Source organism: Sturnira hondurensis, unplaced genomic scaffold, assembly GCF_014824575.4.
Source record: "Sturnira hondurensis isolate 20B ecotype Veracruz unplaced genomic scaffold, ASM1482457v3 Scaffold0014432, whole genome shotgun sequence".
Lineage (NCBI taxonomy): Eukaryota > Metazoa > Chordata > Mammalia > Chiroptera > Phyllostomidae > Sturnira > Sturnira hondurensis.
Genome location: NW_028087063.1, coordinates 1,713,653 through 1,731,807, shown reverse-complemented (window position 1 = coordinate 1,731,807; position 18,155 = coordinate 1,713,653). Strand labels below are relative to the sequence as shown.

General features: G+C 35.5%; 1 long non-coding RNA gene across 1 annotated transcript; it reads left to right on the top strand.

Annotated features, from left to right (window-relative positions):
- Positions 1–10,405: 10,405 nt before the first annotated feature.
- LOC118999007 (uncharacterized) lies at positions 10,406–17,774 on the top strand. The gene is made up of 3 exons (XR_005069015.1): positions 10,406–10,698; positions 14,865–14,959; positions 17,425–17,774. It is a non-coding gene; the product is annotated as an uncharacterized LOC118999007 (long non-coding RNA).
- Positions 17,775–18,155: the final 381 nt, after the last annotated feature.

The following is an 18,155-nucleotide window of genomic DNA, read 5'->3' as shown; positions in this document are numbered from 1 at the left end:
TAAGATAATAACATAACTACTAAAATAATAGAATTCATCTGGGCATCTTAAACTGGGAAAACGTTAAGAAATTAATCTCTGTAAATGTCACAAAAAAAAAAACAACAGAGAAAGGCCTACAAATTGAAGGAGACTAAGGAGAAATAACAATTAAATGCAATGTGGGATCCTAGATCAGATCCTGGAAACAAAAGGGGACATTAGTGAAACAAATTCACGAAATTACAGTGAAGTCTGTAGTTTAATTGATGATACTGTACCAATGTTAACTTCCCACTCCTGGTTATATAGGTATTAACCTTAAAGGAAGCAGAGTGAAGAATACAAGTAAACTCCATGTATTATTCTTGCAACTTTTCTCTAAATCAAAAAGTAGTTTAAAATAAAAAAGTTTTTAAAACATACAGTTACTAACTTTAACAAAAGTATCACCTTGGTGTGGAATGTTGGTAGTGCAAGAGGCTGAGGGGAGGGGGCAGGCGGTAGGTAAGAACTCTCTACTTTTTGCTCAGTTTTGCTGTAAACCTAGAACTGCTCTATAAACAAAGTCTATTAAAAAAGAAAAAGGCACAAATAAAAAGAATGGAACTAAGAAAGAAAAAGTGATTCTCCGAAATTAGATTGACCATGCATGCATGGTTCAATTAGTGAATCTAAAATTTACTTGCAATATCTTCAGACAATTTATTCCAACCATCTCAGCCTCAATTTATCAGTAAAACAAGGAAATAACCGTGTCTACATTTTAGAGTTCAGATGATTAAATACAAGGATCCCTGTCTCTTGAGAATATAGCAGATACTCAGTAAAAGTTAACATTTATTTATAATTTAATCATCAATAATGGGGTCTCGAATGTTATACAGCCTAATTGTCAAAGAACTCCAAATACATTACTTTCCTTGACATTGCCTCATTTATACTGAGAACTTGAGGTAGTAGACAATGTTACCACATTGTTACCCTCTTATTCAGCCACATTCCACTGAAATAGAAAAGAGCTAACTTATGGATTCCCAATATTTCATGATCAGAATGTTTCTCTGTTCAGGATTTTGTGTATGTGTGTGCAAGTGTTATTAAGGTTGATTTGAATCACCATATACCCAAAGATTTGAGAGTTGTTGATTAAAAATGGGTTAAATAAACTATCCAAAGTAACAATATAAATCATCAAAAAGATTTATATTTAGAAAAATTATAAAATGAAAGAAAAAATGGCCCTCATATGGCTACTGAACAGATGCATTTATGCACACAAATATTGGATTTGAGAGAGAACAGGGGATGAAAAACAGAGTTCTGTTTCTGTGCAGGGTCCTATTAGCACAGATTTTGCTTAACAGTTTACTTAAGCAAAATGGACAACATTTTTTAGCACCAAGAAATAATACACTAATGTGTAGAGTAACTTCAATGAGTCTGGCTGGGGTAGGAGAGGAAAATGAAGCAATTTACTCATGCAATTCAAAAAAGTTGTTTTTTAAATTTTTAAGTCATCGGTTCTGTTATTTGTATGAGTTTGCATTTGATATCATCACTATAACAACAACAAAAAATTCCTACCATGTTCAAGAGCATGATCTGAAGCTAGAGTTGGACAAATAGAAGCTACTATTAAAAAGCTTAAAACTCTCTTTTAAATTATAATATTTTAATAGCAGTGGCCCCACGTTTTAAATGTTCATGGTTTGTTGAGTCTGGTGTAGTGAGCCCAGTCTCAACAAGCAACCTCTGAACATCTGTGGCCTTGCTGTTCCTCCCATCACAGCCTCATTTAGCATTTCAAATTTGCAACGTGTGGTTGGTGCTTCTTTTCATCTCCGTATAAAATGAGCTAGCGTGTCACTTGAACTGTTTATCCCTTAGGGTGTTTTTGTCACTCAGTAAATGTTATTGAAAGATTAGGATCATGATTTTCAAACATTTATCAGTTGACTGTAACATACATTGGTATTTAGAAAAATGTAGAATGTTTATATTCTCTTTGAGTTTCTCTTAAAGGAAAAAGACTTGAGTTCAGCCATCTTTCCATATTCAACTCCTGCCCTTTCTCACCTTTCCTGTGTCTCTTATAATAATCTTTCCTGTTTTCTCTTTATATTTTTCTATTTTTTCCCTCATCATATGCTTTTCTGGGAGTCTGGTGTTTACATTGTTTCTAAGTGAATCTTTCATTTTGACAGGACATAAATCCTTTTTAAATAACCAGAGTTTTGCAAGAAAAATTATTATTTTTTTTCCATATAAACATCATGACATTTGTGGGAAAAATTTAATACAGGAGACTGGGTGGAGTGAGTCTACTGAATAAGAACAAATAGAACATTAGGCTTTTTCAATTTAGAAACACAGAGGTTAAACAATGACCTATATTCATTCCATAAACATTAATTGAGTACTTTTTTTATTTTAGATCCTGAGTGGGCTTTTCATATGTAGCAGGGAACAAAAAAAAAAGTTCTGCTCTCATGGAGCTTGCATTCAAGTATCAATAAAAAGTATGAAGATATTTCAGGTCACGCTCTGATGTAGAGAGCTTGAAGTGTGTATAACTGGGAACAGGCTATCTGAGGAAAAAAAGAATAAAAAAATGGAAATGCAAAGTTGGATATGTAATTAAATATTTAGAGCTAGAAAAAAATTACAAAATAAAAAAATTTAAAAGTAATTCATACCGCAAGTATTATAAAATTCAGGAAAATAACAATACTTCTTTTAATAAACTATCTAACACACCTTTTTCATACTTTATACCCTAAAAATTGGCTGTATGTTCTTTTATAGCATCTTCATGTGTTAATGATTTTGTATAATTTTCTGCAAAGAGTATAGAAAAACCAGGCTCTTTTCTAAAATGATTGAAGTAAGTTTGTTTCTATTATTGATATTTTATAAAAGCTTCTTTTGGTTCCACAACTCATTAAAAATATAATGTTAAGGTGCAATTTATTTTAAAAAATGAAAAACATGATTCCTTCCACTGGCATACTCTATTGCATACCTACAAGTTTGTGCCCTAAAAATTTAGGAATTCTCATAATTTCTACTTCATGCAAATTAAAAAACAAGGTATTTATTGTGTACTTATAGTAATAGATACTGTCTCTTTATAGACTTAACAGTATCTAGTACTTACAGTACTAGATACTGTCTATATATTCTTAATAATAAAAATATTATTCATCAAATAAGCATCAGTGAGAGCTGAGTCTTCTAGTGCTGGGTACTTTAGGGCCCACTCGTCTGTCAGTGTGACTCGGCCAGGCACTTGCCATGAGCAGGTGTGCTTTGGGCACCACGAAAGGCTAGCACTGACTTAACTCTTCATGGAGGGGGATGTGAACCACATACACACGTCTCATTAAGCCCAGACTAAATGTACCTGCAATGCAATTTCCACGTAGCTGTATTCCCCCTTAGTTGGAATCCCCGATATAAGTAAGGGGAAGTGTGCTTAAACGGAAGTCAGTGAAAAGATATGGATGTCTTAGGCGATTGTGACTAAAATCTTCATGTGAGCATCCCTAGACCTCCTCCCAGAGCCTTGGAAGAGGCCCGAACAAGGGAGAGGTGGTGGGCTTTCAGATATGTTAGAATTACCATGAATTTGTCTCCGTGGTCACAAACAAGTTGAACACAGTTGTTTCATTTCTCTAGGGCCGAGGTTTCCAGGCATTCAGCATTAATCATTCAAGGTAAACTCAGTCATACGAAGTTTAACAGTTTGTATCACTTGGGCAACTCTTCAGTTAACTTAGCACTTTTCTAGGTCCAGCTCTCTAGAAGTGATTACATGTGACCTTGGCATTAGAGGGATATGCATTCAAAATTACCCTCTCTCTACACTAGGTTCCCATAAGGCTAACATCCCACTTGATCCCCATTGTCACCCATTGTTGTTGTGTGTGGTGTTGGAGTTTGCTCTACATCCACTATCTAAATCTCCTCTTAACCAGGTAGCTCACTTTCAGCCCTTTTCAAGGTCCTTTCAAATGTTATAAAAATAATCCAGGTTTTTCCTTCTCCATAAGGGCGGTGCTGACAATAACAGGCTGCCTGTGAACCCACTGACTGACCCCACCTCTCAGCACATGCAATTCTATTGCTCTACCACCTCAATGAAAGAGGAATGTGTCACAGAAGTTTGCAGTCTTTCTGGTCTTGGCTGTGAAATATTTTCTGTTTTCAGATTCCCCTTATCCTGTTCGAGTTTCTATTGTAGCAGTCCTCCCTTCTCTACAGGGAGATGTTTCAAGACCCCCAGTGGATGCCTGAAACCTCAGATAACACCTACCTTTGGAGTACTAACTTTTTCTATGCATACATATCTACGATGAATTTTCATTTATAAATTAGGTACTGTAAGACATTAACAATATCTAATAATAAAATGAAATAACTTCAATAATATACTGTAATAAAAGTTATATGAATATGGTCTGTCAAAATACCTGTAATTTTCTATTTGATATTTTTGAACGGCAGTATACCTGAGGTAACTGAAATCACAGAAAGTAAAACCATAGGTAAGAGAGGACTACTTACTGTATCTTTGCTCCTCTACGTCTTGGCTTGGGCATCTCAGCTTAGTTTTGCCATTCAAATCAACCTTCTTTCACAGACCAGTTAAACTTTTTTGTTCTTCTACAATAGATCTAAATCTCAGGAAATATCCCACTTTCTTTTCAATTCTGTCTATATCAACCAGTTAAGATTTAAGAAATTAAAAATCAGCCCTGGCTGGTGTAGCTCAGTGGATTGAGCGCAGTCCGGCGAACCAAAGGATCGTGGTTCAATTCCCAGTCAGGGCACATGCCTGGGTTGCAGGCCAGTTCCCCAGTGGGAGCCACATGAGAGGCAACCATACATTGATATTTCTCTCCCTCCCTCCTTCCCCTCTAAAGATAAATAAATAACATCTTTAAAAACAAATTAAAAATCATTTATTCCTGTGAAATAACTACTTTTGCAATTGAAAGTCCTGATTTTAAGATATTTCTCTGCCATTATTCTAAAAATCTGCCAGGGAATTTAATGGATTTTTTTCCCAGACATTAACTATGTTCCCTATTAGGCAATGGATGACACTGGAGCAATTAGCAGGGTGCTGGTGTCATAAAACTATGTGGCCATAATAACGCCTCTATGTAAACTTTCCAAGTTTTATTTTGCTATAAGTGATGAAATTAAGTAATTTTACCAAATGCTAATATACTGATACTATAAAGAAGATGTCTTTAAAATATTGCAACAAGGAAAAACCACAGAGATACATTAAAAATGCATAAGATAAAATTCCACTTCAACTAAAAAAATTGAAAAGCCTTATTTTTATCAAAATTAAAATAGCTTTGCCCTGACTGGCATAGCTCAGTGGATTGAGTGTGGGCCTGTGAACCACACAATCACGGTTCGCTTCCCAGTCAGGGCACATGCCTGGGTTGCAGGCCAGTTCCCAGCAGGGGACTAATGAGAGGCAACCATATATTGATACTTCTCTCCTTCTCTTCCCCTCTAAAGATAAATAAATAAAATCTTAAAAATTAAATAGCTTTGCTTTAACTGTAAAATCACTTCATAATTATTTTTAATATCATATTTTTATAATATTATATAAAATCACCCATAATATCATACTACCTATAAATAGTGCTAATCCTTCATTCCCTTATTCAAAACTTGAGGAATTGCTTATTCCAAGAGGTAGTATAGGCAGAAAATAAAAATAAATTTATAAGTTCTTCCTATAATTTACAAATGAAAATAATAGCTCTATTAGTGTAAACTAGAATATAAGTAATAACTATCATGATTTCCTATTACATATTCCTCAGCTTCTACTGAAGTTGTAGTCCTGGGCTGATCCACAGTCAGCATGAAACAGTTAATCAGGAAACCTCTGAGGAATATGGTAAAAAGATTATTTGGAGGAATGAGAGAGATGAATTGTTTATAGGGAGGATTCTTTTTCTCATTTGAGCCGGAAGGTGCCCCAAACCCCGGGGTAGTCTTCATAACTCTCCCACTGCACCAGGAAAAGATAAAATGAAGGGAGAAAATATGGGTGCAGTGCAATGAGACAGGAAAGAAAAGGTCCTGGGCAATCTGGCAGCTATCTTGAGCACTTCTGAAAATACATTTTAGAGGACAAACATTTTCATGTTTCAGCATTTCACAAACCTCAGGAGAAGTAGCAAATTAGGAGAGGCAGTAAACTGAGTTTTAGTTGTAGAGTTGATGACAACTCTGAACTCAAGGTCTGGCTTTTGAACAGTTGGAAAAATCAATATTGAAAATCTGTCTCACGTATTCATGTAACAGCCCAGGAACTCAAACGTGCCTGCTCCAAACAGTCTGGAAGGACAAGTGCAATAACAAGCCAGGTCTTGCCATGATGTCGTTGAGAAGGTCTTAGACAGCAGTGATCCTTTCAGCTTCAAATGAGCTTTGGGTGTTAACAGCTCCTCTCGTAAAACTAAAATTGGTATCATACACTATGAAACATTTATATGACAAGCGATATACAATATAATTATATTATAAATGAATAATGCAGAAAGTAAACCTCAGAGAAAGTCAGACATGAATGAGTAGGTATGAGCTGAAGCTTTTATGGAAAATAATTTAAGGCAAGTGTTTATTGAACAGGACCAGAGAGTTGAACGGGCTGATAACTAAAACAGCTTTGGAAAATTTTCAAAGCAGAAACAACAAAAATGAAATTGTGCAAATGATCACATTGTGATGTGAAGCAAGAGATACATGACAACAGTGGGAAATGAGGTAGATATGTATGTAAGTCCAGTAATTTTTGTACAGCACAAAAAAAGCATTAGTATTGGGTTTAATAGGTTAAGGTTTTACTGTTATACCTGATTCTAAATATCTGATTGATTTTAGGCAAATCTCTTGTCCTCATGCCATTTTATTTTTCTGGAAGTGATGTTAGACACAGCCATTCTAGTTCTAAAATATAGTGTAAATGATAATTAGTAAAATGTATTAAATGCTTACTCTGTCAGCAGAGACAGGCTTTCAAGCATCCATTTCATACTTGCAACTGCATTGGATTATGCGATCATTCCACATTAGAGATATCAAAATTGATCACTGAAAACTTATTCAAGCTTATTTTGTACCTTTGCTGACTAGTCAAAAATATGATGAAAGAAAAATATTTAAGGAAAATGAGTTGGGCTACAGTATACAGGATGCAGTGCTGAAAATTCTGGAGGACAGCAAGTCAGTTAAGAGCATGTTCTATAAATTAACACATAGATGGATCAGACTATAGAATTAGGAGGTAATAGTGGGAACACAGAAAAAAAAGAGAGAATTAGCCTAAGAGACACTCTAATGCATTTTATTGAAAAATGGCTATGGATGTAAAAATGAAGACTGACAGAAGGCGGCTTTGGAGTGGGGCTGAATTTTGTAACCAACTCTCACACTTTCTATCTGGGTCTTGAGTATGTGCTTCACCTCTTTGAACCCTAGTTTCCTCACTGTAAGCTAAGATTCAGCATAACTACCATGTCAGGTTGTTTCAAAGATGAAATTAGATGTCATGCAAAGTGCCAGCGCTGTCCCTGGCATTCCTTAATTATCATCATCATGCTGATAAAATGTGAAATTTTCATCAAAGTATATTATAAATGAGATATTCATGATATGTTTATTAACTGTAATATTAACAATAAATATTTGTTGAGTATCTATTATGAACAGTCCACTCTAAACTATTGGGAAATGCAAAGAAGTATGTGATGTTGACCCCTTATGTTAGTAGTGTATCATGCACCAGGAAAGATAAGCAAAGTACCTAAAGAAAAAGCAAGAACTGAAACCAGCATAGTATAAATGCAATAAGAGAAATACAAAGTACAATAAAACTTGAGAAACGAAAAAGTTAACTTCTGATTATGAGATAAGCATAAAAACTGCAATTCAGCTCTTAGAAAAAATGTGTAGAATTTTCAAGATATGCAGTTGGAATCATACTAGGCATTGAGACTAGAGTGAACAAAAGACACAATAGGATAGTGACAAGAACACTATAGCTAAGGTGATGAGAGCAGACTGGGGGAAAGAAAAGAGGGGAAGTTATACATAGTTTGCAAAGGGTTTTGACTGATAGGCCAGCATTGAATTTCGTGATTCAAGAAGCAGGGAGGAGGTGACTTTTTAAAAACAGAATCACATAATAAAATTAGTATTGTAAGATTAACAAAGTAAAAAAAATGGAATTTCAATAGTGGTGCAGGGTTAATACAATAAGATTGAAATCAAGATAAAATGTATCAATTTTTTTGTTAACTATAAAGATCCTTGCTTTCAGACAAGGATTTTTTTTATTTGGGGAAAAAATTACCTCTTATACTTGTGCTGCCTCTAAGACCGGTGTGTTTCCTCCTTTATGAGCAATTATTTCTTAGGGTAGACCCAGATCCCAGAGAGATAACTGACATCAAAATTCCAAGGAAGGGTTGAGAAGGCTATAAAAAACAAAAACAGGAGTTGGGTTTGAAAGGTACATATTCATTTGTGTGAATAGTTTTTTGTTAAGTTAGGCTTTTTGTTTTCTTTTTATAGGCTCTTGGGTTAAGGATGTCCTCTGTTTTTTCTAAAAGCACATTATTCTGTTGAGAGGAGACAAAGAAGGAAAGTAGAGGCACTCTACCTTCATTATTCCTTCTCAGAAACCCTGAGTCAAGCTCCTCCATCTTGAATTAGTTCTATAAGACAGAGCAAGTTGCATAATTTCTCTGTATTTCAATGTTAGCATCTATAATTGGGCATAATAATATTTCATAAGGATACTGTGAAGACTGACAAAACACACTGATTCAATTAAAATGATATCTACAACATAGTAAATACTGTACGATCATGTTTATAGTGTCAATTATTTTTAGGTAGAATTTCTTGTAATAGCTGGAGGATATGTTAATGAAAATTCAAATCCAAGTATTTAGCAATAAATCTGTAACATTTGAGAAAAAGAAGAAAATATTTTGGTTTTTAAACATGTGATTAACAATATAACATGAAACAAATGGAAAAGAATAATAGACCTTGAGCTCATACAACCAAGGAGACTAAGTGGCCAGTCCTAAAAATTTACCAGTCAAAAATTTTAAAAAACAACATGTAATTGAGATAAAGATTTGGAACTTGAGCCATAGATAGGGAGTCATCAATAAAACGATTACTGTGGGAGGCAGCCTACCCTGTCTGTTCTGGGAGAGCAGAAATAGAAGCAGAGACAACTTTAGAGCGTGGAGGAGAGCCTTGTATAACACCCAAATCCACAGAATGCGCTAATAAAAAAGGGAAAAGAAAGGATTATACTAAAATATTAAATGGAAACCAAAAGTTGCTATTTGAAAAGCCCAAAGTAGAAAAATAATATCTCCAAAGTGATATACATGGCCTTAGTGTTCATCAATCACCTCAAGCTCAAGAAAGTGGGAATTGATGGGAAAAATAACCAGGATTTCCCTTAAATACGTGGNGCTCTTCGAATGTAACACCTTGTATAACACCCAAATGCACAGAATGCACTAATAAAAAAGGGAAAAGAAAGGATTATACTAAAATATTAAATGGAAACCAAAAGTTGCTATTTGAAAAGCCCAAAGTAGAAAAATAATATCTCCAAAGTGATATACATGGCCTTAGTGTTCATCAATCACCTCAAGCTCAAGAAAGTGGGAATTGATGGGAAAAATAACCAGGATTTCCCTTAAATACGTGGTATTATTAGGTGAAATGACATCAGATTTGGAGGAATAATAGCCAGAGGAAAAATGGATAACAAGACTAAACATTCCTGTATATTCAGTCATCTTTGCAAAAGTGAAGTAGGCAGACTCTATATGTAATGATCATGTTTAAACATTTTCTTGTGGATTATCCTGGAAAACTCAGGAGGCAAGGGGTGGAATTAAGTCAGAGTTTAATTGGCACTGGATATCATGAATTTGCAGGGCAAGATCCACAAGATTTTGCTTTGTAGCCCTGGCGCATAAAAGAGAACGTAGCCAAGGGGTGAGTAATCCACGGTTTTCTACAGGTATCCTCTGAGTTCAAAACAGTAGGACAATCTTAGGGAGTAGTTAAAATGACATGAAAATAACTGGTCATAAGGGCAAGTTAGCTCCCAAATAAACTCTAGAACTGTGTCTGTGCAGCGTACATTATAGTAGTGGATGGCTAAAGTTTTATAAGCAACTTGATTGTTTCTCAAAGTTGGCTTCAAGCCTGAAAAGAATATGCATTTGGAGTTGAAGGAGTAACCAATAACTGAAGAGCTATAGCAATTAACTCCAGGTTTAGCCCTCTGCTAACCCTTTCAAGCTGTGTCAGCCTGACAGTCTGAATTTGACAGGGGAGGGGGGAGGGAGGGTTGCTCCGTCTGCTCCACCCTCCTGGCAAGGCAGCCATCTGGCTAGTTGCACCTGTTTCCAACAGCCCTACTATCCCCATGAGCCCTATATTGGTTTAAATGAAGTAGGAGTTAATAGGACTTGAATTACATGTGGAATGGGATAGAGATGTGTGAAAAAGAGGGCTAAGCAAAGCCAATTATCTGGCCTGGAATGAATACGAAACCAAGTAATTGGGAAGAATGGCAGAACAAGGCAAGACAAAATAGCAACCAAGATGATGAATGTACTGAGAATAAAGAAGTAGGTAAGTTCATGGTCTGAGGGGGAAAAAACAAAACTCCATCTGCTTACTTAAATAACTCCAGCTTCTCATTCATATTAAAGATAATTCTGAAGTATGCTCAGGCAGAGAACAGTCTTCCCTGTCCTCACCTCCTCCTGACGACTTGTGCTTCATGAGTGCTGTGCTGCCATGAGAGGAGCCGAATCTGTGCCTAGGAGAAGCTAGCTTGAGAGAGAGGGGAGACTGGAAAATGGCGTGCTCTTCTTCCCTGCAGAAACAGTGATGTTTTAATGTAGAAATTGCTGAAATAGTGGAGATGTAAGGTTTCCTTTACTTAATTTTGGATTTTCTCAGTCTCTTAGCATTGCTTACTGTTTAAGTCAACCTACTCCCCACCTTCTGTTTGTGCAATTCACACCAGCAAAATGTGTGTCACTGGTTTAATATTTCTTTTGTTTTCTACATTATATTATTAAGGATATAGGACATGGTTATGTCATACATGTGATATATGAATTACTATGATAGTTTATGGAATTGAAGAATCTGCTAATAACTCTGACCATAAAATAATTAACTTTAGATGCCCAAATTAAGAGAGAAACCTTTTGGAATTACTTGTCCCAAAAGTTAATCATTTAACAAATACATTGAAATTCTCTGCACATGCGCACATGCCTGTATATTGACTATCTAACTCATTGTCGACAAGTCACCAAAAAACAATTACAATCTTAAATTTAGGTTATTTTTGTTAATCAGCATGTTTCTGAGCTGAACAGTTAGGAAAAATGAGAAACAACTATTTTCTATAATGCCAAAGTTATATAGCAAATCCCTTACATTTACCGAGTTTTGCTTCTTCATCCAAAGGCAGAAACAGAGTGAATCGATTTTTTTAGAAGAGCTCAGTTGTGGCAAAATATAGACATTTTCCATGTTTTCTAACAGATTTCCTATCCCCACATGTTTACTTTAAAACTCATGAGCATTTGGACACTTATCAAAATTAATCATTTTGGTACAAGGAAGAAGTTTTAGAATTAAAAAAAGAGGCAAGTCCCAGCGTGTGTGTGTGTGTGTGTGTGTGTGTACTTAAGGCCAGATAATTGCAGGGAGTGGGTTCCGAAGCTGGTGATTTTAGGTCCATTTTTATACTCCATCTCTGTCATTCAAATCTCCAACTCTCAATATTTTTATTTGATCGTCATGATGCCATGATGCCATATGGTTAATCTCCCAGGGAGATTAACAAAAAGACACATGGTAGTTTTCTGGAGGGTAGTTTGAGATGAACACCTTTGGTTTGGGTTTTTTTCTTCATATGAACACATTAGATACAATTACTTTATCAGGAAGGAAAAGAGAACTATTAGAGTTCATGTAAACCACTATGAAAAACAAATTATTTTGACATCAAGAACCTTCCACCTAGAGACCATCTTCTCTTTATTTTATCTGACCCATCATAAACACACACAATTTTATATCTTGACATTGCTTCTCCTCTTTCAAACTAGCTAATAGGTTTATTTTATCTATGACCTAAAAAGAAGGTTTTGATTTAGAAGTAATTGCAGCTCCTTAAAGAAAAAAAATTTTTCATTCATTGCAAAGTCACAAAATAACCTTAGTGTGCTGGGACGCTCTGTAGGAGTGAATAAAATGGAACTAACTGGGCTAGATGCCAAGAGGACACAGTCATGAGACAAGCCCAGAAGAGGTGCCAAACTCCACACTCTCACAAAAAAAGTGAAGAGAGGAGCTGAAGCGGATATATGAACATAATTTTAATTTTACACTTTTTTTCAAGATTCAAAGATTTCACTGTCATTAGGGATAATTTAAGATAAGCTACATGATAAAATACTTATTTAAAAAACAATAGGCTTAAATTGAGGTCAAATGGGGACAACTCTAGTTGAACAAAAATAAAAATTTTTTAAAGAAAAAATAAAATAATTTATTGTAAATATGTACATTAATCAGAATATTTACACTCAGAACTGGATGAATTTTCTTTGTAAATTCACACTTATTTTCTGCAACTTGCCTCTTCTCTGTATTTGTAGATTTGAATTTTCCCTTTGTTCGCTATCATAAGAGATAAATCCTATGATATTAATGAAAGAATTTTTCCAAAATATTTTGAACTACGTGTAGAATATTTTGAAATCTCTTCCAGATGCAAATGGGGCCTCAAAATAAAAGCATAATGGAACTCCAAAATGGAGCCAAAAGGCTTGCTGACTTTCAAATGAATTAGGAAATTATTTTAGAGATACAGCTATCTGTCTGTCCGCAGATCATGTTATTCCAAGCATGGAACTGATTTGAAGATCGTGTGGGGAACTTGAAAATTAACTGCAGTCCTGCCAATCCTACTTTTGCCTGTGGGGCAGGAGGACAAAGTGGATGAACAAAGGTGAACTTACTTACTAGTGTTGTGTAGAAACACAAGGCTTCCAAGTCTCCTGATAACTGAGCATCTTTTGCCTTCATAGTCCCCAAGCAAACAGAGACTGGAAAAACACTTTTTCTCTGTAATTCCACCAAAACAATTACAATAATGATGATGTGGACACCACAAAGAGAATAAAGCCACCAGCAGACAGGGACGGGGCACCCAGGTTAATAGAGAGCAGCAACAGCACAGACCAAGGGCTGATATTTACAAAGCACACCTGAAGGTAGCAAAACCTATGGCTCGAAAACTAATCATACCAAAAACTTAAAAACAATGGCTTGGTGATATGAGAAGGTGACATTCCAACAATGATCGTGGGGGACAGGCAATGCTCTGACAAGAACTATGCCACCAGGTACACTGGCTAAGGGTTGTCGACTGATTAGAGCAGAGGAACTCAAGACTGAAATCCAAATCTTTGAACTCTTCATTTCGTATAGATATTTCTTAATCTTCCTCAACAACATTTTGTCATTTCAACAAGATCTTAACTTAAAGACCTATTCTTTGTGTTATACATATGCTTGCTCTAGTAAAACCAACAGACTATTACAGTCAAGATTCTAATAGTTTTCAATGTCAAAAAGAAAAGAATAAATAGGACCCTTTTCCAAATTGTCTCTCCAAGCTCACATTCATTAGCTATGGGGAGTTACAAAACAACCAGAAGACTTCTAAACGGGACATACAAAAGATCATAGTTAAGATGGAGCACGTTGTAGAAGCCAAAGCTATTGGATGTTATCAATTCCCACCCTTGGCATATCTAGACATATTTGGTACCCACAAAGACAACAAGTCTAGAGATACTATTTTTTTCACTCCAGTTTGTCGCGAGATAATTCCTTAGTAATGCTCTGCAAGCAGAGAGTTCTCTGATGCCCTGGAATGAAAAGTACGAAAAACAATAAACTCGCTGTTGATATATATCAACTCATGCTTCTACCCACCGTGGACGAGTTCTTCATTAAATCCCCATTCTCCTTTTGGACCAGATCTTTTCCATAACCAATCAACTGATAAATGAAGCCTCACACTGTTTAGTAAACCATGCTTGTCAGGGAGCCTGCATTTGTCAGGCCATGCCCCTGGAGACTCCCATTCATCAGGCCTTGTCAGGCTGCATTGCTCAGCCTCATTAATGCCCCCTCACAGGCTGCAACACTGTATCCCACCTGGAACTGCCTGATAGACAGCTTCTCTCTGTGCACACTCGGAAGGGGCCCTTTGAGAAATGCTTTATTGAGGACTCTGATGAAGGAAACTGCACCTTAATGAAAGGCTTGCACCAGAGCATAATTAACTACCACTCCAGGGATGTCCTAAGCAGGCAGTATTCTTTGGAAAAGACAACAATGCTGGGAAAAATAGAAGGCGGCAGGAAAAGAGGAAGGCCAAATACAAGAAGGATTGACTCCATAAAAGAAGCCATAGGCTTGAGTCTACAGGAGCTGAGCAGGGCTGCTGAGGACAGGACATTGTGAACATTACTCATTCGCAGGGTTGCCAGGAATCAGAACCTACTCAACAGCACATAACTCACACGCAGCCCATTGCTGTTCTAGCAGCAATTTCACTGATTTGTTGTCTATGAGGATGATGACTATTTTCTTAACAGAAAATGCAGGTGATAGGAGAAACCATTTAAGTAATATTAGAGGAGGGGTATATTTCCAAGCTGTTTTAATAGAAATGTTTTCTATTCTCTTGGCTTAAACAGGACCAGTCCTTGATCTCTCAGTTGGCGTCGTTAGATTACAGAAAACAAAGTCAGAACAAGGGCCAGATTGTCAAGAAAACCATTTAGCACGAGAGGTAAATGTTTATTTGAATTGTGACAAATGTTGTTAGTAGAAGATCAAGATGTGGTAGATTTAGCTCTTTGTCATTGCAAATACCCTAAACACAGGGCCTGAGTGAAGGATCACTTAAGTCCTGGCAATGCATCCTGAAATTAAAGGTGGCAGGAATAAAAAGCAGAGATTGACGACAACTGTGCTGTTCCACAAAGCTCTCTCTTGTTCTTTTTATTTCCCTAATGTTGGTTACTTGAAAGAATTTTAAAAAAGTAAAAAGATTACTTATTCACAGCTGCTTTAAATGTTATACATACAAACACACACGCTCACACACACTCCCCATTCGGCGTTATTCTAAAATTATATGCAGCTGCTGCAGCTTGTGTCTATTCCCCCTCACAGAATAACAAAAGAAGTAAATGACTTTGTTTTACTTACTGTACAAATCAGATTCCCCTCAGCTATGGTGACATCTGTGGGCTAGGGCTCCCTTTAGAATGACAGTGTCCAATTACTAACAAACATTGCTATTATCCCCCAGGAAAACATTTCAGAGGATCTGTGAGGCAGCACACATCCAAACAATCTGATGGTTTGGTTACCTTTTGACATTGCAATACTGTACTTATTTAGTGCTAATAGTGGTAGGATGTATTCCTGCCCCCACGGAATTCACAATTTCAAAAGGGAGGTTTAAAACACCAAGTGCTAAGGCTAGATAAAAGCAGGGAGACTGTTCAAAGTCTCTCAGCAAATCTGTGATTATCTGGGAAGCCCTGATGTCAAGATTTTCTGTTTTATTTGTGGGAGAATATTACATTTTTTACCCCAATTTTTAGGATCTATTTTTTTTAAGATTTTATTTATTTATTTATCTTTTAGAGGGGAAGGAGAGAGGGAGAGAAACATCAATGTATGGTTGCCTTTTGTGCGTCCCCTGCTGGTAGTTAGCCTGCAAGGAACCGGCCTGCAACCCAGGCATGTGCCCTGACTGGGAATCGAACCAGGATCGAATTTTTTGACCCTTAAAAATACACTTCACTGAATGTTTATGCCCACCCACAGTCACTTATTTAAAATTCTAAAAATATTAATAAGGCTATAAGTAAACATGTTTCCAGGGAACGTTTCCACTGTGCTGAGGCAAAATGACTGTTGACTTAGAACTTCTCTCATTGCTATAGACTCTGTGAAGAAAAAGGTTGAATGATACTTTCAGCCAAAGACTCTGAGAATCTAATACTTTTAAAATGTATTAACAAGGAAACTGACAAAACAAGAAGTGAGATGTCAGGAGCAATCAGCCAAGAAATTGATGAAGATATTTGTAAATTTAAATAACCACTGACTGGTACTACTACAGCCACTGCTATTACTAATAGTGATAATAACCAATTGGGAAGAGGCAATGGTTAATAACAAGATGAAAGTAAACTACTGAAAATAAATAATAGGAAAGATGGAAATATGGTCTACTACACAGCATTTCCGATGAATTGTATGATCAGGGATCAATGTTACAATGTTGAATGCAAACATGTTGAAGTGACATGAACATTGAGTGAAGAAAGCAAGGTACGGAAGAATATGTATGCTATAATATGATGCAGTTTTATTTTAAAAATATGCAACACTATATAAACTGTGGTTTCAGATGTACACAGACGTAAAATGATTTTTTAAATGGGTGGAAGTATACACAAAATTTCAGGGAACTGCATTTGTTTGGGAATGGTGGGAAATGAAAACAGGAAGGGCTCAATGGAGTCTCCAGCTGTATCAGTAGTATTTTACTCCTCAAAAAAAAAGCTTCTAACCCAAATATGACAAAATATTCACAATTTGAAAATGTGGTTCCAGGTTATATTGTACTCTGTAATATGCTGTGTATTTGAAAGATGAAAATACATTGAACATCAGTAAATAAGATGAATTAGAAGAACTCTGTGAAATAAAATCAGAAAACTGTTACAATTCTATTGTAGTAACTCATGTAAGAGGTGATCTATGATAGTGTCTCCAAAGAGGGAAAACACATGAGACCTTTCAAATGTAAAATCAATATGACTTGATGATCAACTTTGTATGAATGGCAAAGGAGAATGTTGAATCAAGAATGACTCCGAGTTCTCTGTCTTGGGAAATTAAATGAAAGTTAGTGCTTTCAATTTACTGTGACAGAAAGTTGTAAGGTCTTGATAGAGTTGTCTAAAAGGTACATGGGAATATTATTCTGGATTGTGGAGAGAGTTTGGAGTCATATTGGGGGATAGATGGGTATATAAATACCTCTATATCTATTTATTCATTGTTTCTTTATTCCTGTTTAGGTTTCTTTTTTTTTTAATCTTCTAATGACCCAAATTGCCCATCCTATTGCCTTCTAAATTATACTTTGTTTTATTTTATATTATTTTAAATTATTTAACAGTGTGCTGTGTTTCTTTTGAATGTAATTTTTCTGCTTCTACAGTCTACTAGGGTTTTCTTGAAGCTTTTGAAAGATAAAGAAGGAGCTATGAAAGGAGCCGTTGGAGACTATAAGGAACATAAACATGCGTTGTGTGATGTAATCATGAAAGAAACCTCATAACCACAAATCAGTAAATATTTCACAATTTAATTTAATCAAGTTTCCTTAAAGTTCCAATTTCAACTTGAACTTATTATTTTTCCCTCTCTATTATCTTTAATTATAGAAAAATTTCACCAACTTATAATTTAGAGACATTTGGTCTAACAAGGAAAGTTTATTTACCATATGGGTATTCTCCAGATTACAGTTTGTTTCCTGATAGAAATTAATATAAATGGTCAGAGAGAGTTCCTTGGAAACACTTAACATTAAAATGTATTATAAATATTGTTGAAATGTTTATATTCTCTAAAGCTGCAGAGATCTTTAAAAATTAAACTCCACTTTCCTATGCATGAATTTTATTAATCTTCCTCCTCTTCAGAATTTCATTTATTTATTTATTTATTTATTTTTTTATTTATTTAACTCTTTGGATCCTTCAAGTATTTGGGAATATTTAAATTTCTCTCTTATGCAATGTGAGATACCTAAAAGATGCTGCTAAACCTACTATGACACTTCTTTAAATAACTAGAAATATAGTTGACATTTATTTTATATGAATACAATTTTCAAGTAAAGAAATGTCTAGAAAATCAAATATACTTTTTTCTGATAGAGATTGATTAAGAGA